This window comes from Mycteria americana, chromosome 3, assembly GCF_035582795.1.
Source record: "Mycteria americana isolate JAX WOST 10 ecotype Jacksonville Zoo and Gardens chromosome 3, USCA_MyAme_1.0, whole genome shotgun sequence".
NCBI lineage: Eukaryota > Metazoa > Chordata > Aves > Ciconiiformes > Ciconiidae > Mycteria > Mycteria americana.
Genome location: NC_134367.1, coordinates 6,359,988 through 6,384,364, shown reverse-complemented (window position 1 = coordinate 6,384,364; position 24,377 = coordinate 6,359,988). Strand labels below are relative to the sequence as shown.

General features: G+C 34.5%; 1 protein-coding gene across 7 annotated transcripts in view; it reads left to right on the top strand.

The window, feature by feature from the left end:
• Positions 1 to 24,377, top strand: part of SUPT3H (SPT3 homolog, SAGA and STAGA complex component) — a 288,464-nt gene that overhangs the window by 40,476 nt on the left and 223,611 nt on the right. Inside the window, exon 1 of one of the 7 annotated variants that reach the window (XM_075497786.1) lies at positions 21,925 to 21,969. The exons of the other annotated variants lie outside the window; for them this stretch is intronic. The gene's annotated coding sequence lies outside the window, so the exon portion shown is untranslated. Of the gene's footprint in view, positions 1 to 21,924; positions 21,970 to 24,377 lie in introns of those variants that run through there. 7 annotated transcript variants of the gene reach the window in all.

Here is a 24,377-nt window from a genome sequence, read left to right as displayed (position 1 = left end):
CCTTTGCAGCCTGGCAAGCACGGGATAATTCCTCCCCTCCCTCTCTGCTTTAATTTCCACCGGAGTGTGCTGGACTCGTGCATAAAAGAATGCCAAATGTTGCTTGTATTTTCAGCTTCTTGTGTTAACTTAGAGTTTTAGAAAGTATTTCTTCTGACTTGTTATTAATGCTACCCGTTGATGGGTGTGTGCCACGAGGTGTGACATGTTCCTTAAACACAGTTGTTATCTGGCTTCTGTTTGCTCTTTTGAACTGTCTGCACTGCATAGTTAGCATCTCTTGCAAGAATGATTTACTGCTTTATTTTTCCCTTTTTACTTAAATGGATACAGTATTAGGTGCTCATTATTTACTTAAGACTGCTCTGAGCTTCTTGTTATTCGTAAAAAGTACAACTGTGTTCTGAAAAGCAATCAGGAAAAATCAGGGTATAAGGTGCAATTTTAAGATTAATATTAGTCTGACCATGACCAAGAACTCACACTGCTTGAGAGGAATTTCAGTATTATTGTTATGCTCTTAATGTGGGGTGGCAGAGCCTTTAAATATTTCTGCTAGAGTAGTTAATACAGCATGGAAGTTTGATATTTGTACAGTTTGTAAAGGAATTTGAGGTGTTACCCTATTTTGACTTCAGTTTTCAAGTATGCACTGGTGCATCATTAATCATAGGAAATGCAAAAATAAATAATATAGTCCCTTTGGATTTTTCATGTGAATACTTACCTTTTCCTTTTTTTGTATATACAGTTGAGGTATTTAGGTAACCCCTAACCTTTTGCTTCAACAAGGAGGTACAGTATAAAAATATTACCACAGTCTTCATATGAGCAGTTCTCTCTAAGAAAACCTCTAGATGAATATTTATTGAAAAAAAGCAAAGTTGCAATACAGAATGACTTAGCTTGGCCTGAATATTATATTTTAGACCACCAGTGAATAAAATTAAAAGCACATGGATTTCGAATAACTAGAAAAGGTTGTAATTGATTAGCACTGCATGAAAGTATTGAAGTGGAGTAAGTTTTGATTTGTGAATGGTTCTATTCAATAGAGATTAATCCTGTATGTTTGATAAAATCTTAGTGCCCCTAATGAGTTTTTTTTTTCCTCTCCCCAGTTTATTTAACCATCAGATATTTCGATGTTCTTCTAACAAACTGGAACATTTTGGTCTTAGCGAATTTTACATCAGTGTAGTTGATTTAAACAATATTGGCTATTAATAGTTCATTTGAGACAGATCATTAAACAGATCAGTGCATTTTGCCTAAGAATCCTATAAGCAGTGTAGTGCAATTCTGCATGGTTTAGGGGTTTCATATACCGAAAGCCTTAGTGAGAAGTATGCAGCTTTCTTAATGCACATGAGAATAGTCATTCTTACATAGTTTTCAGTTTTTTTTTTAAAGTCCTACTATTTTGAATTATATTTTATGCAAAGGGTAGTGATTCCTGAGATTTTGCTTAGCATTCACAATAATATGAATATGTTAAACAGAGCTGGAACATATGGAAAATTTCTGCTTTATATACATAGATAATCAAAAAGGGTCTGTTCCTCTATTATCAATATCTTAATTAAAATAAAAAAACTAAGATTCCTTACCAAATAGTAAAGCGCTTGAGAATTGAAATTGACAAAAGGTTTGGTTTTTTGAAGAATAAATGAGAAGATACTGAGGAGTATTTTAATATAAGCAGAGTAAATTTTTTGTTGTTAAGTTGAAGACTTTCATTTAGATTTACCATGTCTGTCTGTTGTGATCAGCTTCCAGAAGTTACATGTGAAATAATTGATTAAATTATCAGCCAAATTTTGATCTTATTTACTTCCTTCAGTGAAATCCTCATATGAAGATGCACAGAACATATTTGAAAACGCCTTTTTTTTTTTTTTAAATTGTAACTGTTATGGGAGGCATCTCAAAAGTATTTCGTTCTCTGAAATACTTTGTATAAACAACATTTACCAAATTTTCTAATAAATATGCTGGGGTTTTTTTTGGCATAGTGTTTATTTTGAGCATTTCTTTTTTTTTCTTCAAATGATATGGATGTGAATATCCTTTGCTGGTTGAAAAGAATGCACTTACATTTAAAAGCTTAAGATGGTTTACATAGGCATGATGCAGTCAAAACCTGTGTATAACTAGCATAGGGTAGAAATACTCTGGATATGAAACGTAGTATCTAGTTAATTCAAATGTACTAAATTGTAGAAGAATATATATGTTTGCATTAATTAGGAAAGGATCCTTCCTTTTCACTACTCCTGTTTTCCCTTTCATATGAAGTCAAAACCGCATAGACAAAAGTAAATGAAATAAGAATTTTCAGAAATATGGTTAATGGCATAGATCAGCCACCATGCGAGTTAATCATCATAGCGCTGTTTTCCTTCCCTATTATTTTACTCGTCATTATGTTTCATCAGTTAATTCTTGAAGAGAAACAATTAAATTCGACAGTCCTGAAAGGAATAAAGTGGAGGTGGGGGTAGAAGGAGCTATAGACAGTACAGAAAGGAAGAATAGATCGTGCGTTCTGATGTACTGCTGCACCATTGGTAGGAAAAGGCGAATTCATGAGTAACCTGGATCTTCTGGCTTTTGTTCTTTTTAAAATATACTGTTGCCTTTTTATAAAAGTGGGGTTTTTTTAGTTTTGTTTTTAGCTTAAGATATATTGCTTACATACTGATAGAGTTGATGAGATTTTGTAGTTCCTTGCATCCATTGTTTGTGTCCAAAGGGAAATTTGTGTACCCAACCCTGTTTAGTGAAGTTCGGGGAAGAGTATTATTCACGTTACAGTACTTCTCACTCGCCTTAGGAGTGATCAAAAGGAGATGAATTAAGCAGTCAGCACTCTGTTTTGATAATTTTAGCCAACTAAATTTCTTCTAATCTCTTTTGGAAGTAAAAGCAAAAGAAAGTCCCTATACATGTAAACTGTATTTCCTGTTGTAAACACTGGGATAATGTGGTCTGGCTACGCTTCTGCTGTGCTTCATTAAGACAGCAGTTTCAGTAGAAAAGCTGCTTACCAGTTTTGCGTTAGCATTTCAGCTCAGCGTTCGGTGTATTATAGCTACATGACCAGCCACAGGTTATGTTATCTCTTCTGCTATCTATAGATCCTAAATTAAATTGGTCTCTCTCCTGGAAGAAGCTATTCTTCGTTTCTTTTCCTATGCACAGTCTTAGCTTATTCATGTGCTTATCTGGGAACCAGTCAAAGCGTGTGAAGTAGGAGGGGTAAAAGGAACTCCAGTCATCAGTTCATTACAATACAAGCTTAATCAGGATGTATATACTGAAAATGATTCTAGCATTGTTTTTCTTAGAAGGGGGGCAGGGGAGGAAAAGAAATAGGTTTAGCTACGGTCCCAACATAGTTTCAACATGATGGACACCATTAAGAAAATCTTGTAAGTTTTCAGATTTTGTTTTCTTGATTTTTTTTTTCAGAATTTTCAGTTAGTTTTCCTGATCTGTCTCAGTAAAAGATGCTTTGAAAAAAATTTTGAATATATTTCTTACTACTTGTCAAGGATGACTAGAATAGAGCATTTTCCAACACGCTTTAAAAGATAACTTTATTTTACTTGCAGATAAATCACTGAAAGTCCTATTCAGTTTTATTTAATATTTTGAGTGAGGTGCTCTGTACTGATTTTAGAACTGTATCTGAGAGGAAGAAGCTTTTCAAATTAAGCAATGATAGAGGTGCAATTTTATACCGTATTTATGATTTTTATGGGCATGTATGTATGCAGTGCATATAAATAATTACCTCAGTATACATATATGATTTCTTAAAGGAATCTGTGTTTAAAGTTCAGGATATTGAAGTAAATATTTGGCAGTGCTCTTCTACAGAGTTTTTTAAATCCCACTTTCAATTAAAGCTTAAAATCATCAGCATGTTAAATCATGTATTTTTTTTATTTCATAGCTTAATATTTTCATGCATGAATGTTTTGCCTTGTTCATAATAAGTGTAATGAGAAGAATTTGCTTTTACAAATGAATATATTATCAAACATGCTTTGCTGTGAAATGAGGGCAACAAAAGACTAGAGAACTGCAGATTTACACTGATAACTTTGTCTGATATATATATATCTCCTTAAAAATAAGATGTCTGGAACAATGATATGGCAATTATGGGTAGGATAGGCTACACGCTACTCATTTTCATCAGGTTTAGAGAATAAGCAGCCTTAAATCATATAACTTAAGTCTCTTACAATATCTTTAGTTAACCAGTCATGGTGGATACATCTAAAAGTGTTACGCTTTACACCAGAGTTCTTAATAAGATATTCTGTGCTGTTGTTGATTAACTCACTAAATACTTTATCTTTTTCCCTAAGATAATATTAAACATTGCACTAGATCCCATCAGACTCTTCCAAATTTGTGTAGCTACACCTTGACCCAGGTGACAGCTGAGCACACCTGCTGTCAAACACTAAGGACTAAGCCACCGACTTCATTTTGCTCAGCTTGTCAGCTAACAAATTTGTTCATAAATCTGCAGAAGTTACTAACGGTGACTTCCCCCCCCCCCCCGGCCCCCCCCCCAACCAGGTATGCTATTTTAACACCCTAACATCCCATTCAGCAAGTTTGTGCTTAGATAACTATAACCAGCATTGTTAAAAGTAAGAAAACTCCCGACAATGGAAAACAGAAGCTCAAATATTGCAGTACTTACCCCAAAAGAAGTTTTGCTGACATGGTGTCACTGAACTGAACAGGCTGTTTGATGCCATAGTCCCTCTCGGTTCACGCAGAGCTTTCACCTTCTGGTGTAAATACTTCTTGGATCCTCAAACTGAAAACACAAACCATAGCCAAACCTCGTTTTAATTTTACAGTGTTCCTGGATTGCATAGACTCTATAGTTGGTTTTTTCCCTGTCAAAAAATTGTGTAGCACTGGTAACATGTGAAAAGCAAGGAAACAAAACAAAAAAAAAAGAGAATGAGCAAATATTTGAAGGACCTACTATTACTGCATAGACTGTGGTTAGAGAGCACTTACTGACTCTGTTGGTCTCAGTGGCTGGTAGTGACCTGCGGAGATTAACCATTTAAAAACCAGAGACTTCTTTGCTGTCCTCCTGGAGAAAGTTTGCACCGCACTTGTGGTTCTGTGGTTGTTTGTGAGGCGAATGAAGCATTCACACAATCCAAAAAAGCAAAAGCTTTAAAACTCCTTTTTTTTGCAAGCACTGTTACTGGAGCGAGCGAGTCATGTGGCTGTGACATCAGAGGACTCCAAGTAGGACTGCCTACACTGTGGCTTTTTCTTTCTCTCTCCCTTTTTTTTTTTTTCCCTTTTCTTTTTTCCTTTTTTTTTTTTTTTTTTTTTTTAATATTTTGACAAAAGGCCCGTGGTAAGGCCCTTCCTGGCATCCAGAAGGATATAGCTTTTTAATTTTTGTGACTCATGAGGATTTGGAGAGAGTACAAAATGCTGTAAGAGCCCAAACTTCTGTACAGTTAAAGCATATGGACAGCAGAACTTTTATTTGTACTCTCAGTTCAGGTTCCCCCCACTCTTCTTCCCCGCTCCTTTTTTTTTTTCTTTTTTTTTCCTCCCCTTCCCTCTCCCTACTTCATTATTGTGTCTGTGGAAAAGTGAGCAAAATTGGCACAAGTGGCTGTGTGAAATTCTGAACAACAGTGATGATTTACAATAATTTACATCTTTGGATTGTATCACGATCTTGGGTCTGCTTCATATTTGCTGGGTGGCTGGATTCCTTCTGTTTTACTTTTTCTCCTTGTCTTCCTATACTTGTGAATCTGTAACTCATTGTAAGAAACTTTACCTTTCCTAAGGTCTAGTAGCAGGCTGCTTGTTGGGGTTGTGTTTTTTACTGTAATTGGCTGTCACAGAAGTGTTAGTCCGGGGATTCCTTTGCAAATCTTAAATCTTGTCTGCCTTGCTTTACATGCCTTCAAAAGTACTTGGCAGTTTTATGTAATGCAAATTAAGGGCAATTATGTTTCTTTTATATTTGGGGCAAAATATGTCATTTGGATATCATAACTAGTTGTGTACTGCAGCCTAAGTGATGCTTTTGAATACCGATATTGCTGCGATTTAACGTAGATGTTGCATAACAGAATGAACTGTGAGAGTTGGGAGGTTTTGATTGCGCTTACATTAATTGCTTAATATAGTTTCAGTGTTTAAGAGAAATAGAACAGTCTTTAGACTTTTTGGGAGACTATAAATAACTTTATTCACTAGTTAATGTTAACACTTAGTTTTAAAATGAAACATAAATTTGATGCATATGTAAGATTTAAATACTTAATATCATATGTGTGCATGTGTGTATAATATTTTTTATATACTTAACATATTGTAACTTTGACTTTGATTGTGTAATATAAGCCTTTACTGTACCAGTACGGAGTGGGTTAACAAAAGCAGTATTTTTTTGTTTATAATAGAGGCTTTGAAATAAATTGCAAAATGCTGTGTGTAGTAAGGAATAATGTGCACAGACAGTGTGTATTAGTAGTCTTGATTTGCTCACTCAGATTCAGAACAAAATTGGAAACATCTTTGAGAAAGTATCTTATTTTTTGCCTGTTTGGACATTACGTCTAGAACTTTTCTTATTAGCCTGATTGTATCACAGATGCACTGTATTTTCTAGTTTTAGCCGAGTGATTTTTAAATTTCTTTTTTTGTCATTTATATTTTTGGGAGCAGAAGAATTGTGTAAAACATTTTCTAGATATTGTTCAGTTTTTATCTGTAAAATAAAATACATCTCTTTGAAGCTGCCATCCCTCCTATTTCATTTTTCTCTTTGTGCTCAGCACTCCCAGTAAGAAATTGGCCAGGAAAGATGTGGGATGAATTGCTGGAGGTGTGGGTGGGGGGCAGGTTCTCTGTTTTGTGGGGATGGAAGGAAAATGGGAAAGGAGATTTCAGTAAAAAATACAGATTGTATGTTTTGATTTTCATTATATATTTATCAAAGCAACATAAAGCCCTGTTCATGAAAACTACTTTCATAATATTTATTGTAAGGTAAATGGCATTGTTCTTAATTCAGTACTTTAATATTAGATATCTAAGTTACTAGATATAATAATAACTTAGTTAACTAATGTTATTAGATATAACTAAGTTATTATACCTAATAACTTAGATATAATAACAAAATATATAGAATTCTACCTTAAAATGAAAAAGGAGTATTCTGCAAATCACCCATCTCATATAAAAGTAAGGGTGATGTTTAATTCTCCTAATGATGGATTGCTTTGACTTCTTTATATTTTCACAGTATGGTTAAGAACATCAGTGGAAAAAAGTTAAAGGTATAAAAATGGTGGAAAGAATGGTAATCTTTTCATATGAACAAAATATGTTTGTGTGCATTACAGTTTTAATCAACTTTTGATGCAGCAAAAGCTTTTGGAGGTTGCTGCCTCTGTTATTGGTGGAACTCTTAATTGTAAGCATAATGTTTCTTCAACTACAGCTATACATTGAAGATATTTATCAACTTTTATTTGATGGTAGGTAGATTCAGTATTTTTATATAATAGATAACTCTTGTCTTGGTCTTAAATACTTGTTTTCATTCATATGAATGCAGTTGTTTGATTTTTAAAACTCCAGAGTTTATTCTTAGTCACATCTTTAATATTAGAACATTGAATTTCCTACAGAAGTCTGAATTTTAAAATTTATTGCATTGAAATACTGTGCTCAGGCTTTCTCTGGAATGGCTTTTTAATGCTTTCACTTGTGGACACAAAGTTATTCTCTAATTTTGTTACTGTGTTTTCATATGATACCTCTATAAGATTTTTTTTTTTACTGTACATACTTTTTCACCTGTGCTGTCAAGATCAAGACCACTACAGTGAAGTCTTCATCTAGTAAGGCAAAATCCATTAAAAGCAGAAAAACAAATAGTTGAACTGAGTAATCTAGATGTAGTTTGCAGAAACTATAACTGAAAAAAATGCTATTTTTTTTAGTATAGAGACATTATAAAGCTAAACTTTATGCAGACCTAATACCTGTGAAACTGCCGGTGTCTTTCAGTATGGTTTGCACTTCTAACGAAGCAGATGCATGAATCCTGAAAATCCACTGTATAAACCAGTGTCTTGATTGCAGACTTACCCCTGACAGCCTTTTGTTTAAAAGGTAGATCTACAAAAATTGAAGTGAACTTATGTGTTCCATAGGGGATGCTTTAAGTCACAATTACACTTACAAAGGAAGTATTATGCTAAGGAATTTCTCTGGTAAACTATGAGCTTGATCTTTGACTACAAATGAAATCTTATTTAAAGTCAATTGTAATGCAACACTAAAAGGTAATTACATCCTTCACTTTTTTTGAAATGTGTTTTGAAATTTTTAAGCCATGCTTTGTTTCCAAACATTTTACTGTATGTCACTCAAAGTTCATACAGCGTATAAACAGTATGATACCCTGCTGAAAGTTTATTTGTACTTAAATGTTTGTTTCTATGCTACAACTGGAGAGATAGAAATATTCTTCTTAATGCAGTATGATAACAAACTTGTTAAATTACACTTACTTACAAGTTTTACAATATATACTATAACAAGATGCTGATTTTTATCATACAGAAAATCCTAATGCAGTTTCCTTAGATGCAGGTATTAATTGTAGGTGTTGTTAATGTATCTGTTTCCACTAGAGCAACATTTTCTTTTTTTTTTTTTTTTTTCTTTTTAAGGAGTGAAACATCTCTCCTTGGCTTTGTTTCTCATAACTTAGAAGTAATTGTAATTTTTAGAGGGATAGTACGGTGTTTTCCAATGGTTCTTAGCTAATATATTTAATGTACTCTTTGATTTTAAATATTTGCACTTTTTATGGAACTTTTGTTGCCTGACTTGGGTATCTTGCAGACTTCTGGTTTCCAGCATCTCTGCAACAGCTTCAAGTATGCTGATATCTCATATATACTAATCTATTAAAGCAAAAGCTAAAACTGCCTGTTAGTTAAAAAAATTCTAACAGCAAGGTTTTTTTAGCAGTCCTTTATTTTAAAATGCTACTTATTGGCATCTGCAAGGAGTAGCATTGAACATCCGAGTTTTACTGCTGCCTTTTTCTGATTACTTTCTGTTCGCTGCCTTACAACCTTTTTCTAAATAAGATATGGTTTGAAGTAGACAGTGCCTGGGACCACTAAGGTCCCAGGGAAAGAGGGGAAGAGGGGAAAAAAAGGCTGTTACATTTCTAGTGTAAACAAATGTTGTGTGTTTTCCGTACAGTGGAATCAGGCTACTGAAGATCAAATTAAACCTTAAACTGAACTGTTATTTAAATTAAAAGGATGGTTATCTTCTGTTAACCAGTGAGTACATCATACAATAGCAAGTAGTAATAAATTGTTTTCATTCATCTTGAGTTGCCAGCTCTCTCACTTCTTCATAGAATAGAAAAGATATTCTCCATTGAAATAGAACCCCTGATCAGGCTTTGAATAAGGGGCGACATCTTAATGGTCAAGTGTGTTTCATCTTGATTATTCTTGCTGGTCAGACATTGTTTCTGACAACTGTTACTTTTCTTGTGTTCCTCAAATACATGTCTTGTAGACTGTACAGTAATTGAGGAAGCCCTTTTGATTAGATGCATGCGTTCTAAACAGTCAATATATGGTGTTTAAGATCATCCTAACCTTCTAGCTATTTTCTCCTGTCTGTTTTTTTTTCTTTTTTCTTTTTTCTTTTTTTTTTAAAGTCAACTTGCAGAAAATATGGGAAACTTGTCTCATATAACAGCTGAGGATGTGGCTAGGTTAAGGCAGGAAACTGCTACCCACAATGCAATGTTACATACACTACCACTTAATAAAATTTATTTCAAACATGCTACTGACAAAACCAAAGAAAAATAATATCCTAACTATGCTAGTTAGTACACTAAATATATCTAGGGAAAAGTGAAAGTAATCTCTCCAGAGCCTTTCTTGCTTCTGGGGTACAATGCTACCAGTAGTTAAACCAGAGCAGATCTCAGTAGTTAAAAGCAGTGACCTATTTTTAGAAAATATTCACATTGCTCTGGAAATTAATGATTATATGCTTTTTAATAACAGCCAAAGTTATTTTATATAAACAGAATTCAGAGAAGCTCTCTCATTAGATTTTTCTGGTCGTCAGAGTATCCTCTTATATAGTTTTAAAACTGGCAGCTTTTCTTGCTTCATCCCATTTGCACTGAATCTTACCTTTACTGTAGCCAAACAGCCTTTTACCTCTCCTTCCCACTTAATCTATTTGTAGGTTGGTGTGAAAATATTTTCCATGTCATATGTGGGAAAGGAACTGAGAAGAGGAGAGTTCATCTTCCTAGTTTATATGAAGTTTTAAGGGTTCTAGTTGTTTTATTTGATTGCCTGCAATTTGCAGAGTGTAATAATGTGTGAGAGGTAAATAGTTAACTTTTAAGGTGAATTTAATAGTCTTGAATCTTCAGCGAGTATTTCCAAATATCAGAGATACGTATGAAGTCACTGTTGCTGCTCTGCCATAAATGTCCTGAAAGTCTTGTTCTAGATACATTTTTGTTTCTGTTTGTTTTTTACATGCACGTATATTAAGGGTGATCCTCTTACAGAACATTTTTGAAGCATTTGCCTCTATAGTTAGAGAACACTTATCAAGAACAGCTGCTGTAGTGCTGTGGATCCTATCCATGGACTCATGGTGGTCTGCTGAACAACGTTCTTCAAGTTTGACAGGTGAGACAGAGACTCTCCAGTGCCACTGCTTTTGGATGAATCTAGCTGTGGTTGGAGAAAGTGCATCTTGCCAAAATATATGGGTAAGACCACACACAGTCTTTAAAATAGTTATTGTAAGCTTATTTTTAGGCAATATATGTCTTGACAGTTCTTTTCTTTGCATGCCAGTTTCACTGCTGCTTATAGATTTTTCATTTATTTTAGTAATGGCAATTGCAGATTTAGATCTATGTTTGTAAAGCTTTTGCACAACATTTACACTGGAAAAATACAGACTTGCTACTTTCAAACCTCAGTCAAGATTAGAGAACAGATTTTAAAAAATACTAAAGCAGAGTATTCACGCTCTTCAGATTTGGTGTCAGTCTTTTCATATTAAGCCCCATTTTCAGGGGCATAGTTCAGCAGTAAAAATTTGCTTCTGGTTTTAAAATTATACCAGTTTCAGTAGCTTCTGTGCTTGTATAAGTCTGCAGCAATGTAGATTTAAGACATGAAATTAGTTCAGTAAGTAATAAAAACGAAATGTTTTTTTTTTTAAATTGTGTAGTTATTAAATACTGAATTTAGAATCTGTATTTGATTTATGTTATAACTCCTGGACAGTATTTTTTGTGTGTGTTTTAATGTGTAGAGTATTCTTTGCATTCTAAGTGCCTGCTTCAACAATTGGCTCCATAAAGTGTATTTAAAATACTGTATGTTTAACTGACAGTATAGAAGGGGGTTGTATCCTGTAGAATTTCTGAGTAAACAATACCCATTCGGTAACTTTCAGAACAGATGTTTTTTAAATACCCCAAGAGAAATTAAATATAATACTGAAATGGAATATCATAAACCATTCATTGGGTAATGATGCTTTAAAGTTATGGATTCATAACGACATGGTTTTTTCCCTGTTTCTGTATTTTCCAGATTACCTTGCATAATTAATGCATGACTGTTTCTCAACAAAACATTACTAATTTTTTATTACTTAACATTGCATAGTACCGTTGTTTATAGCAGTGGACTTTACAGACAATTAAGGAAATAGTCACTGCCCTGAGGAGTATACAATTAAATATATGCAGCTAGCCATTTAATAAATGTATGAAAAAGAAGGAGGGGAAAACCCCCATATAATGAACTGTAATAAAAGTGAGTGATTTGAAGAATTTCATGGAGAAGGGAGAGTAGCTGGTTGTAATCTTAATATTAACTTTCTCCACACATTCTAGTATGAAGAGTGTTAGTTATTGTGTGCAATACACTAGTCTTGTTATCTGCTTGAACTTGAGCATGATGCTGGATCATTGCAGTTGCTTCTCTATATTTTTTGAAAAAAACCCCCAACCCTGTAACATTTCCTTATGCAATGAATGCAAGTTGAAATATTTCTGTGCTGTTTATGATGCTCACATTAGTTTGAGATCTTCAGTCCTGTAAATAGTATTTTTTAGAACAAGAAATAGTAAAATGAGATAGTTTCATCCTTTCTTCCATTTATCTCTCCACATCCTTTTTTCTTTTTTTTTTTATGAAGTATTTAGTACCTGGGTCTGCTTCTTTTCCACAGCTTGTCAACAGTCTAAGCTTTCCCTTGTAATTAAAAATGTATTGTGGTTTTTTGTTGGAGAAGAGATCTGAAGATCATTCATGAGAAAGAGAGTTGAAAAGAGAATAAGAGGGGAATGGAAGGAATAAAATTGGAAGGAGGAGAGAGAGAAAGAAAATCTTGTTGTTTTTTAAGGAGTTTCTGTTTTACCAGTATGGCTCCCATTTTGTAGAGAAGGAATACTAAAGGTGAGGAGAAATGAAGAAACTGAAATGGGATAAAGAACAAACAAAATGCACCCCTTCTCATGGTGACAGCATATGTAGGAGACAATTGCCCTCCAATCTCCCAGGCAATGTGAAACCCAGTTTATTCTGAAATAGCCAGTTGAGATACTGGAAGCAGCCTGTGTCCGGTGTGGTGCTGAGCTCGTTTGGAGTAAATTGGGCTGTCTCCGCATAGCACTTACAATGGCCTGTATAGGTATGCCTAAAGAATAATGGAAGAGAATCACACTTAAGTGAGGTTGGAAAGAGTATGGGAGATGTTTGTATTAAACTTCCAACATGTGATGTGTTCTGTGCTGGAGAGTTGGTTGGTTGATTTTTCACATCTACAGGAAAGAGCAGGCAGTATTTATAGACAGTCCATTCACCGATGTTCAGATAAGCAAGTGTCAATTTTTTTTTTAGATTTTTTTTTTTTTGTCACGCTCTGAGTAACAGACTGCTTAATAACTGAATGGTGGTAATGAAGAAAAAAATATAAAAATGAATTGCAATCATTCCTTCTACTCATACCTCCTCTGGCCTTCCAACCCCAAAAGTGAATACTCAGGGCTATTTTTTTTTTTTTTTTTTTTTTTTTTTTTTTTTAGAACCACCGTGTGGTTTGGTCACCAGAATCCAGATGTGTAACTTCTAAGATAAATAATGCAAGCTTTGAGGAAATGTACTGTGTGGATAAGACAGTGTATGCGTTATTTTTTTAATACTTAGATATTTTATTACTTTAACCATTTATTTCTGTTCTGTTTAGTTGGAAAAATAATTGTTTGTTTTAAGATGATACACCACCGCGTCTACTTGTTAGCTCCATGAGGGAAGTGTCTAGTAGGCATCCAAAGCAATTAGCTCTGCGGAGTATTGACAGTTGGGTGAACAGGGTGCTTTTAACTTGAAGACCCCGCCTATAAACAAAGTGAGTTGTTGCTTTTCCATTTCAAGAGCAAACACAGCTTCTGGGTCTGCCACTTGCCTGTGAGGGGTCAAAGGTGCTATTCTGCAGGATGCAATTCTGCATTTCGGCATAAAAAGATGATAGTGGGCAGCCTAGAGACTATTGGGTATTGCCTACTGATTCCAAGGTGTATGAGGACAAGCCATAGCAATGAATGGGCACTTAGTACCTGAAACGCTTTTGGAAGTGTACAGCGAAATTCCTTGTTAGTGATTGGAATAGGAGTATGTTGGAACAAGAGCACTAAAACCCAGTTTTGTTGGAAAATTCAGCAGTGTAGTCAGAAATTAATCCAGGCTGAAACATAAAGTGTTCTTCAGTATTTTCTGAATTCCTTTCCTGAGAGCATTCTGCTTCTGGAGTGGTGTTTTTTAGTTGTTCTGGACCTGAAAAGGCTTTGGACTCAAGGTTATCACTCTGTCTGAAAATGAGTTCAAAAATCAAACAAACCTGTGTTTCACATACTTGCATATCAAAGAGCATGTTGATGGGTTAATATTTGTGTGGAATGATAGAATTTCTTTGTACTTTTTAAGCTTAGTATTTTAAAGAAAGCTGTGTTTTGGGGGTGTGGGACCTACATTATAGATTAATTCCTGTAACATATACTTTGTACCAATATCCATTAGATGAGGTCAGTTATAACAGTTATGTTCCCTGTGACATTCATCTTCTCTGGATTTCTTACTCTGTAACGATGCTGCCAGAGCAGGTCCTTGTAGCCAGGCTTATTCATGTATTTGGGGAACCCATGGGGATGTACAGACTGGCACTACCAGATCTTTTTGTAAGATCAAGCCGTGCTCTGGGCAGTTTGCTGCTTTGCTGAAAGCCTCAACGCTAAAGGAGGTGTGGCTTTTCGTGAGCCAGAGTTCATTCTCGTGGCATGGGCTTTAAGGTTGGGGCCCTCAAATTATGTGTATTCTCTGTAAAGTGTAAAATGAGCTAACCTTTATCTTTCATATTTTGTGCCTTTACGTCTGTATAGGTGGAGTATATCTTATTTTAAAAAGAAACTTCAGTAACTGTTGGGATTTGGGAGTAAGGCAGAATATGCAGAATATGCAATTTTATTTTGTCATCTTTATCCTGCTCATTCTGTAAAATTTGTAATTGTTGTCCTTTCTTCAAAGTATTTTAAAATTATTTTTATTTCTTCTGAAAATCTAAATGTTTTCTTCCTTTTTAAGTCCAGTTTTGCCCAGTGTGGGTTTGAAGCAACTCTGCAGAGGAATGTTTATATTTCAGTTTCAGGAAAAATGATACCAGTCTGTTCAGAAATGGAGTATTTGCAGTAGTAAGTGGCATCTTTACAAGCTAAACATAATGATCAAAGAGTGGAAGAAATAACAAATTTAGTTGTCTTTTGGACAAAATTACAATGGAATAGCATTTGGTTTGTCATTTAGCTTCAGTATGATTTATTTTTCTTCTATTTTAATTGAAGAACAAATCCAATTCATAACTGAATGCAATTCAATCTTCTCATTTTCTGATGTGGGTAGAAAATATCTGTTTTATCTGTGTATAGGAGCTACAGTAATTCAAGCTTATTTTTCCTTTTGAATAACTGAAATAAACTGAGAGTCAGACATTCATTACATGACATTATTGTGCCCAGACACATTTTTAGAATTAATGAATTTTACAGAACACTAATTCTTTGACTGCTTTCCTTTTTACTCTCATTAGTGACTATTCCTAGATGAGACATATGACAGATATGCAGCTAAAATAGTAAAGATTTTCTACAAGGTTGCCTATTAATTTAGAGGTGAAATCTGAAGAACTTGCAAATAGAACTATTCCCAACTGATAGGGATTTTTTCTTCTTTTTTATTTTTTTTTTCTTAATCTGTTGTTCCTTGCTAAAAAAGTAAGTTTAGCTAAATTCTGCACTGGAAGAATAAGTTGATGAAAATAGCCCAGAAATGCTAGAATTAAGGTTTCCAGTGATCCTTAGTACAGCCCCATTGTATGTGGTACATTATAATACAGTGTTAATTGATTGCATTTTTTTTTTTGTCCTCAGGACTCCTGACTCATTCTTTGCATGGAACGAATACTGCTCACTTCAGAGTTAGTTATTCAGTGATTTTCTTTTTATCACTCATTGCTCATTATATGGCTGTCTGCCATTTTTCCTGTACAGTATTCAAACTCTACTATGAAGAAGAATTACTAACTTTCATGTGCTCTTTTGTGGCACATGTCACACTATGAAAGTACTTAACAAATATTAGTTATTTTTTTTTCTTCACAGCACTCTTGGGAGAAATATGTTATTCTCTATATCAGATATATAGTTTGGTGGAGGTCCAGAGAGAATAAAATAAAATAAAAAAAAGACGAATTAAAACCCAAACTCCTCAGTCACTCTGCAGCACACATCTAGGGTGTAGTTTTTGTGAAAATGCTTAGCTTTATCTGTACATCTTTATATGTTTAAACAGATCATTTTTTCAGTGATGGATATATGAACTTCTACAGATCAAATACCATGGTTGAAACAAGGAATGTATAATTATTGATCACTTCCTAAAAGGGGGCATGGTTAGATGGAGTGTTGTTCTGATGTAGTATGAGGTTTCTTTATTCTTGTATGTAGATGAGCTTCATTGTGTGTGTTTTCCAAACATAAAATTAACAATTTGGAACCCAGCATGTCCACTTTTATGATCAAGAACATATGCAACTTTTTATAGGTTCCGGTGCGTAGCTTCATGGAGACCAAATGGTTTCATCGCAATGCTGGAAGTAATAGATTGAGGCTACAAGTCTCCTTCACCTGAATACCAGAATCTTCACGTGGCCTAAACTTCTGACACATTGGCCATGTAGGTTGTTGGATAACTTGCAGGTGGCTCATGGGTAGGAGACGAGAGTGTTCCCTGTGGTCCACTTCAGTGTAAAACAGGGCAAGGTGAGGTAAGCTGATGGGTCCTGACATGATGTTTCCATCTCAACGGTTTGTATCTTGCTTAAAAAAAAAAAAAAAAAAAAAAAAAAAAAAAAAGATTTGCTTATTTTGGCAGCTTTCATGCCAACAATGACCTCTTGATGATCATTTGACATATTTCATGCACAGGAGCTGTGTTTGAATTCAAAGCTGTATGCAGATCAAGAACCAAAAAGATGCTTCACTGTTTAGGACACTGATTTACTGTCAAGAGGCGTGGGTTCATTTTGCCACACTCTTACTTTGAGATGTTTGATTAACAAACTCAAAAGTGTTGGGTTTAGTGAGAAGTAGAGTATTTAAAACACCTCTTAGGGACTCTGATATAGTGGGGTTTTTTCATTTGCAAGTTACTAATCTGTGAAATTGGGGTGGGGAGGGGCTAAAGTATTGAAGATAAAGAATTCTATACACAGCAAAGCCACTCTTTCTGTGAGATTGTGGAAAGATCATTAAAATATTGTATATACTTTTTCTCTTTTTTGCATTTCTTTTGATGGCTGTATAGAAGTCTGTACAACATAATTCTCCTTTTCCAGAATTCTCCTATTTCTATGGAGAGAGGGAGAACCAAGAAAATAAGGAGAAAAATGTTTCTTCTGTGTTGCTGCTTTTCACTTTGTTATTGGCTGTTTGTTAAGGGAACTTGCTGTTTTTTATAGTTTCAAATATTAATTAATAGCTTCTTCTATCCTCCTTCATGCTTGTTTAGGAGGTAAACAAGTTTATTTCTGTTTTACAAATACATAAGGGAGACAGACCGATTCTGGGTCTGAATTTGGGAGTTGGTAGTACCTGTTCCAAAATAAGTACTAGACTTGCTGTTGAAAACGCGTGGTTGTGTTCAGCTCTTAACATGCCTGCAGACTTATTTACTTCATTATTATACTATCTCTACTTTAACTAAAGATGAAAAAATATGAAAATGTGTTGATAGAAACTGGCCTTATGTAGCAATATTAAAGAAAGATCTTTATTAGATATCTAAACATAGGATCTTAGAAGTTTCAGTCCAAGCTTTGACCAGTGGTTTTTTTGTTGGCTTTGGGCTAGTCACTTGAACTTGGCATGTGTCTGTCTTGGCTTGATTATTCCTTTCATTTACCATAAATTAGAGTGATTATGCTGAAGTTACTGCAATTTTATGGAGGTAAAAGTGCTGTAAAAAAGCAGAGACAATGCTATAGTGGGAAAGGGCTGGAGCCTGGTACTTGAGAGGTGAGTTTAGCTATGGAGCTGAACCACAGACTTCTCTTTGAACCTTCAGGAAGTTAGGTAAAATGTTCTGTCCTTCAGTTTGTCATCTGTAAAATGGGAATTATAGTGTTCTTTTTCTTTTTTGTTTAACTGTAATAAATTATGTCATCTGAGGGACGTTCAGGTACCAATGATGAAGGTCATAGGAGTACCACATTAAGACTGAGTTTGTCTCTGTTGTGTTTAATAGAGTTTTTAGTCCCCTATAACTCTGAGAAAGAGAAGACTGCCTGATATTTTACCATAAAAGTGAAGATTTACACTACTTAAATAGTTGAAGTGCTAAGTAATATTACGATTTTTTTTCTACTTCATCCACAAGTCAGCATTGTAGAATATTTGTTTAGTAGAGTATGAGCATCTTTCAGTTGATTTAACTCCCTTAATGGAATCTTCTACAAGTTTTCTGATGCCAGGTTTTCTGCTGCATTTCGTCCCACTATCAAAGTTAATATCCTGGGAACGGCTTGAGTTAGCTAAAGAAATTGCTAGTGACTATGGTACTTTCATATTTGTAGATTTATGTTGCTACTGAGCCTGTAAATCTAGGGATTTTTTTAAAATTTAAGGAGGGTGCAGAACATAAGCAAGTGTTATACTTAATCCTATCTATTAAACATCACCATGCAGTCATCAGAGTACAGTCATTGCCTGTCCCTTGTGTTTTTCTCAGTATAACTTATTGCTTTGTTTTAAAAGAAATAAAAAATAAAAAAAAAAAAATCAGGGCACTTACAAATCTTCTGTAAAACTAGACATTTCAACTGAGATCAACATTTTGTTGTTCAAAACAGGATAACAGCTGTGACTTTGTAAGCTACTGTTAGTGGTTTTTAGAAGCTAATTTGTCAGCTAGCTGGCACGCTGAGCTCATTTGCCGAAAGAAGTTGATGTCATCTCCCATATCGTTCTTTGTCAAAGCTCAGCGTCTCTTTCTTTAACCAGTGATTCTCAAATAGAACGTTACAGAATGGGGCTGTTTGCCAGTGGCATTAGTTTTCTGTTTATGTAACTTCAATTTAGATCATTCATGGCTTAACACAAAATTCAGTCGTCATGTGAGAGTTGGTTACCCTTTTTTTGTATCCTGTATTCATGATATGTAGCTTCTTTTTTGTGTGCTTTGAATAAAAAAACTTGAAGAGCAGAAATATTTATTATTTTCAAGTATTACTACTTAATTTATTCACACAGTATTTAATGTAGTTTATTATTGCTTGTTCCTGTTTCCCAAAACTACATTTCCCAAAACTCCTATTTCCAAAACTTTCCTATTGCTTGTTCCTAATTCCCAAAACTACAATTGCAATTGTAGTTTATTATTGCTATATTGTGCTCAAACATAATATAGCACAAAATAAGGATTTATTAATGACTATAGCTATTGATTAAAACCAACGTTTCTTGGAAGAATGAATGAATGTCTAAAATCAGTGTTTATCAATTAAATGTCAATACTCTACATCGTTTCAACAAAAAATTATTTATAATTTCTCTTGAACATCCTGTCTAAAAAGGAACTGCAAAACTGCATCTTTTCAGGTTCTGTCTTATTGCTAAGAAGTAATTGCAACATTGGCATGGAATTTGGTGGAGCCCCAGTAGTTTTAATCTTTTTAGTAAATTGCTTAGTGTCTTTTTAGTAGCTTTAGTGTCTCAGTAGCTTTACAAAGTGTTGTGGGATATGAAGAAGAGATCTTTTTACAAGATATCAGCTAAATAAAAGGTGAGAAATTGAAGGTAGGAATAGTTTATTTTCACACTACAGCAAAGTTACTTGTGAGATCTACCAAGGATCTTGGAGAAGTGAGAAAGCTTGCTAACGGCTAAGTGATTTAGAGTACTGAAATCAAATCCTGATTGTGTAGAGTCACCCAAGGATTTCACAGAATTGATTGGGTGATAAAATAGGTGAAATCCATTGCTGATAAACCCAAAGTCATGTGCGTGAACTCTGTGCTGTTTATTTTCATAGAAACAGAGATCTGAGATTCACAGTGGATAGCTCACAGTGGATAGTTGAGGCTTAGTAGTTGTCAAAAACTGATTAGATTTTAAAGGAATTGAGACTATATAAGGAAAACAGTGTTACTAGTAGTTCTGCTGTTGTGCTCACCCTGTTATAAAAACAATATTCTAGAATTAGAAAAGAATTGAATGAATTCTGTACAAGGAGAAACTAAATTGATAGGGTGCTAAAGCCTGGAAAGAGACAACTGGGAGGGGAATGTGATAGAAATCTAGAATTATGAGCAAGGGGGAGAAAGTGAATGGGAACAACTATTTCCCGTTTTCATAACAAAAACTAGGGGCACCTAATTAAATTATCAGATGGCAGGCTTAAAATGAACACAAGGAAGTAGTTTTTTAACAATGTGTAATTAAATTGTTGAATTCATAAATTCATTGCCACAAGGTACTGTAAAAGCCAAAAAATAGTAGCTTAAAAAGGAATAAGAGAAGATCATGGAGGTGAGGTTTATCTATAGCTATAAAACACAGTTGTCTAGTCATAACCTTAGGCTAAACTTTAGGTCTGTTGGAGGGAAAACCAAGTAGGGGCTTTCCCTAAGAATTCAGTACTGGCCTTTATAGAGAGTACTTGATCTCTGTACAGATCCCTATTCTGAAGGTTTTGTGTATAGATAGACTGTTAACAGTATCTAGATTATAGTGCTACATACTGTGTAACAGTGTATTACTAGGGGGAAAAAAGTCACCACATCTTCAAAGATCTGATGTTAGTGTATAAATGAATAACCGGTGTAAAAATCAAGATGCAGAACCTTAAGAACTTTATTTGCTTATGCTTATAAAGGTGAGTAGGCTGTACTTCTGCAAAAGTATTTTCAAAAGCATATAACCTCAGTAGTATTAATTTGATTTGTAATTTATTGGTCATCCAAACATTAATATTTCACTGTGAATTTTTAAAACAATAAGGTATTTTCCAGTTTCCTTTTCTCAGGGTAGTCAATCTGAGGTTCCCCCCCCGCCCCGTTAAACATTGTCTTTATTTTGTTAACATTTTTAAGCTTGGTTCTTTGATTGACGAAATTTTGTGCTCCAGTTGTTGATCTTCTTAATGATTTTGCCTGGTCTTTCTGGAAGAACTGGCCTGTTGAAAGCTATATGACTACCCTCAATAGCTGTATGTATTGTAAAAGTGAGGCTTCAAATGGGAAAGGGATTACCACTTTAAAAAGTCTGGAAAATGCTGGTTTTAATAATCTGCGCTTTAATCTTGTAGTCCTTTTCTGAAGGAAATAGCCCCATTGAAAGCTATGTGAATACCCATGGTATTAAGGCTACTAAAATTCTATTAATTTATCTAAAATGACTGACTTCTGGGAGAGGTTCACTTGGGTATTTACTATTATCCTACTTTATTTCCTAAAAGTACGCTTTGATGAAACCCTTTGGGCATAAATTTGGTTCCATTTCATCCTTAAGTATGAACAAAATTAAGCCTTAAGGTGTGCTTAATAATAAAAAAGCTCCAGTAAAGTTTCAAAATATAACATTGTAGATGATAATTTATAATAACTCTTAACGTGATAGACAGGCAAAATATACTGAAACCATAATGTGTGTATCTGTTATTAAACACTTATTTGCGATTTTTTTTTTTTAAATTTCAGTTTTGAATCCAGCATTTATCATCTTAGATTTCAACCACGCTTTTAAATATGCCCGAGGGTGAACTTTATACATCTTTTTATAGATTAGAAACACAAAATGTTATCACACTGCCATCTGGACTGATTTATCCTTATATCGTCACAGATTTATGATGATTATATTCCAACACTTAGTGTTTTCTTTTTTGAACATTTCAACACAGTAGACTAGTAAATCAAAACTTCCTTTTGAAAGATTGATTGGTGCAAATGTATCTAATCACATCCAAAGTATATTCAGAAGTCTATTCAAAAGCGTTGATACCGTGTTTTTGGATTACAGAAGGACCACATGTATTGTAAGTGGTTCTTTAATGGTTGCATAAAACTCAGTCCTATTTTCCCTGAATCCTGATTATTTCCAGAGGTAGTAGGTAAAAATTTCTAACTTCCCCTTCCTCTTTCTCATCCATTCAAGAGTTTTTTGAGGTAACCGTTTTGTGGCCTGATTTCTGCATCGCCATGTGGTTATTTAAAAGCCTACGCCTCTGTCAGTGTGATAACAAGGTAATTGAGCTGCTTTTCCTACCTATATTTCTTAGATTTAAAAAGGAGTATCTGTAGTAAGGCATGTTTAACTGCAGACTTCTCTTCCTCCCCCTGCTGCCTGTGAACACTCTCCATCCCCAAAAAACTTTTTAAGGTGGTCTGTTGATTTTTTTTCAAGTGGCACTGAAAATTCAGATCAGCAATTGTCAAATGTATTTTTATATTTTTAGAAATTACTTTACAGGGCTGGATGGTAGGATGAAATTTTCCTTGTATGACAACCTTTTGGGGGGATAGCCTACGCAGTATATATGCATGCTTATCTGTATATTCGGCGAAAGTGGCCTGGCATTACAACGAGGCTGAGGAGGACATTTGAGGTGACATTGTTATCCTTTTCTTGTTTAAAAGGAAAATAACGTTTATTTCGATGCATAGAATTTATGGACCTTTTAAGTGTCTGATGTTACTGATGTAATAGTATAAGTCTGATGTAATAGTATAAGGCTAATAACAAACCTCTCTTAAATAGCAAATTCATTTTGACTTTTCCAAAATGCTGTTACATTTTTTTTTTTATTTGCTTAATTATTGTATCAGTGTGAATATTTTGAAAGCATGTAAAACTGAAAACACTGTAGCCAGATGTACTTGCTAATCTCTGGAAAAGCCTGGAACATGGGTTGAGCAAGACAAGTAGCATAATACGGGGATATGTGTGGCATCATTAGTAGTTTCAAATAAGTATCATGCAAATATAAATACGGGTGGTTTGTGGTGTTGGTTTTTTTTTTTTTTTTAGAAGTAGCAAGAAAATAATGTTGTTAAAATTTAAACAAAGTGTTTAATCAGGAGGAATTTATGCCTTGTTATAACAAACCCGTATTGAGTCACTTGTTGACGTATTTCAGTATTTTGTCTATAGCAGTGGCCAAAATTGGTTACTTAAGAAGAAAGTATAAGAATTGTGAAAGAGGACAGCTGTGCAATAGCCTGCTCATATGGGGAGGAAAAAACCCACCCGACCATCAGTTAGTGATTTAAGTTTCTGAACGACAAGCATATTTCATAAGTTATATATAACAGGAATTTTGGAATTCTTTAATTCAACTTTAACCTGAGGTATTGTGTTGTATTATGGCCATTGCCACATGTTTTTAGAGAAAGATGAAAGAAAATTTGCAGTAGATATATGGGATAATCAGCTTTCTGAGGTGGTCTTATTGTAATCCTTAATACCAAGATAAAATTTTAAACCTCAGATCATGAGGTTTGTATTTCTTTCAAAACATGTTTGAATACTAGCTGTCAAGGATCCAAGACATGTTTGAGTACTAACACATAATTGTTGTCCATGTAAGCATTCAGTTATAAAACCATTGAACAAATTATTCAATGACTTATTTTTCTTGATATTTGAGTCCTACTTTTCTCTTGTCCAGAAGCTCCAGCTCTAGTCTTTACTGCTTTGATTTGGCAAGGGAACTGGATCACAGCTAATTTAAGGCTCTTTTCTTTACACAACAGTTTATTTTTACAGAACTTCTGCGTCACTGTGTCCTGCATCACTTTACTTATTGGCCCATTTCAGCAAAACTTGACAAAATTAAGAGTGATGGGGGTGGGAGATGGCTGGTCAGTGCAATTGCATTAAACCTTGTTTCTTAACACTACAAACAGTGCTGGAGAGGGATACTGAGAGATCGGTGAGTTCATCTTCCCTTTTTAAATAGCAGATGTACTTAATATTGGTGGATGTTACACTTGTAAGGCAGGTTAGTGGAAATTTTAGAATCTCCTATTTAGTCTTTTCTAGGGCTGCCCTTGGCTTATCTTTCTGTCTTGCTAACTTGTCTTCAACATCACCAACTGCAAATGAGTTACATAATATAAGTACATTCTGTAGGAAGATTATTTCTTTCAGTTAGTGGATAAGCTGAGAGTGGGGCTACATCCTAGAAGGAAACAAGCATTTCCATTCTTCGGAACTCAGTGGAGAGAGTGAAGAGGCTTCATGAAGTCTTTCTGCTTTCCATCAGGGCCATGACATACAGGTGATGTGTGACAATACGGTATCTCATGGTTTTAATGGTATCATCAAAAGATTCTACACTGACAGACGGAATAGTTCTGTAACCCTTTTCCTGTTGACTTATGGCACTTGCATCTCATGTTGATTGAATGATTCAGTATTTTATCTGCCACACAGTTGTTTCAGATTGATATCGACAAGTGAGAGATTTGCTTTAAAGGCGTATGATGTTTTCAGTCATTAAAAAATATCCACAGATCAATAGATTTTGTTGTGAATTCCAACAGAAATGTCTTCTGTGTGAGAGCAGGACTGAGCACAATCTTTCCATTGGATGAAGAGAAGGATTTAGTGTGTTTCCTCTCCGAATCCTTCTGTTACCCAGAATATTTTA